Genomic DNA, 1,488 nt, shown 5'->3' on the forward strand with positions numbered 1-1,488 from the left:
TAAATCGCATATTTACCGATGAAGTGTGCCCTGTTAGAGTGTTATCTGCGTATGGAGAAAAAACGGCGAGAAGAACGAATGAATCCGAGAGTACGAGTAAAAATGATCAAGTGAGAAAGAGAGAGAGAGAGAAAGTGCGAGTGAGCGAGCGAGAGAAAAAATACAAGAAGAGAGAGAGAGAGAGAATATTTATGATAATGATGAGGTTTGAGGGATGGTGAGAAGAGTTGGCTCGTGATTCGACGTGAATCGCGGCGTCACGTTCGGGAAGGGACGAATCGTCGATTTGTAAAAAAAAAAAAGAAATAAAGAAAAAAAATAAAAGAAGAAACAAAGGATGGAAATAAGAAAGAGAAAAGAAAAAAATATAAATTTTGTATCGTGACGCGGTTGTGAAGATCGGAGAACCTGTCACTGAATCCGTTGCCCCTTGCGTTTCGCTGAGATTTTAGCGCAACTTAAGAGAACGAGATCACACGCGGACAAAAAAAAAAAAAAATAAAAAATATAAGCATATTATTACGAATGACAATGAAGACGATGACAAACGGCGATGCGAAACAAGATGATTCTCCACGCAGATAACGCAGATAAATTATTTTTCGAGTGGATTTCAGCGACGCTTGGCCCAGCGCAGTGTCTCCGTTCTTGAGAAATATATTTCGAACCGCGGTGCCGTTGTACGTACGAGACAATATTTTCGATAATATTTTTTAAATCGAACCGCGAAACACGAAGCCAACCCGTGTAGACCTGTTGTTGTTCCAAAGCAGAGAAATTGCACGGTGATGGCATACGCATCGAAGATCGATCGATCGTGCGTTATCTATATAGAGCTTCGTGTGTGTACCACGGTTGATCCGTATCTTCTCCATATTTTTGTTTTTTGCGATTTTCGACCAATTGCGTCGGGACAAAGCGTGCCGTTACCGTGCATACCGTGTGATTTAAAAAATAACTAGAGAATTAAAAGAGAAGCAAACGAAAAAAAATTAAATAAAAAAAATACAAAAAAAGAGGTGAATAACGAGAGAAAGAGAGAGAGAGAGAGAGAGAAAAAGAGAGGAGAACCGAAAGAAAAGCAAAAAGTGAGCGTGTGAGATTGACTTTTTTGTGGCGATATGTGGAAAAACAGAGAGAGAGAGAGAGAGAGAGAGAGAGAGAGTGCTGTCGAATGCTGCCGATCGACGATCGGACCAAACATTATATAATTTACGCATGTGAACAATTCGAGCGATAAATGTGGGTTGAAGCAAAAGCAAGCAAGAAAGCAAGCAAGAAAGAAAGAAAGAAAGAAAGAAAGAAAGAAAGAAAAAACGAATAAACGAGAACACGAGTTGGATGAAGTCCTATTTAGCCTGCCACTTTGTAATTTGCTCACCCTCTCCAATTTATTTCCTAGAGGTTGATTTTTAGATCGACCGAACCACTAATAAAAAAAAGAAAAAAAAGAAAAGATAAAAAGTAAAAAAAAAAAAAAAAAAAAAA

The 1,488-nt window shown here is 38.5% G+C and overlaps 1 protein-coding gene and 1 long non-coding RNA gene across 2 annotated transcripts in view; both read left to right on the forward strand.

Moving 5' to 3' along the window:
- LOC102678333 overlaps nucleotides 1-1,456 on the forward strand; it is a 6,156-nt gene extending 4,700 nt beyond the window's left edge. Inside the window, exon 2 of the long non-coding RNA XR_420841.2 lies at nucleotides 168-1,456. This is a non-coding gene — a long non-coding RNA (uncharacterized LOC102678333). The remainder of the gene's footprint in view (nucleotides 1-167) is intronic.
- LOC102678431 (importin subunit beta-1) overlaps nucleotides 1-1,488 on the forward strand; it is a 14,696-nt gene that overhangs the window by 10,117 nt on the left and 3,091 nt on the right. The window lies entirely within an intron of this gene.

The sequence above is a fragment of the Apis dorsata genome, unplaced genomic scaffold (assembly GCF_000469605.1).
Source record: "Apis dorsata unplaced genomic scaffold, Apis dorsata 1.3 scaffold_58, whole genome shotgun sequence".
Lineage (NCBI taxonomy): Eukaryota > Metazoa > Arthropoda > Insecta > Hymenoptera > Apidae > Apis > Apis dorsata.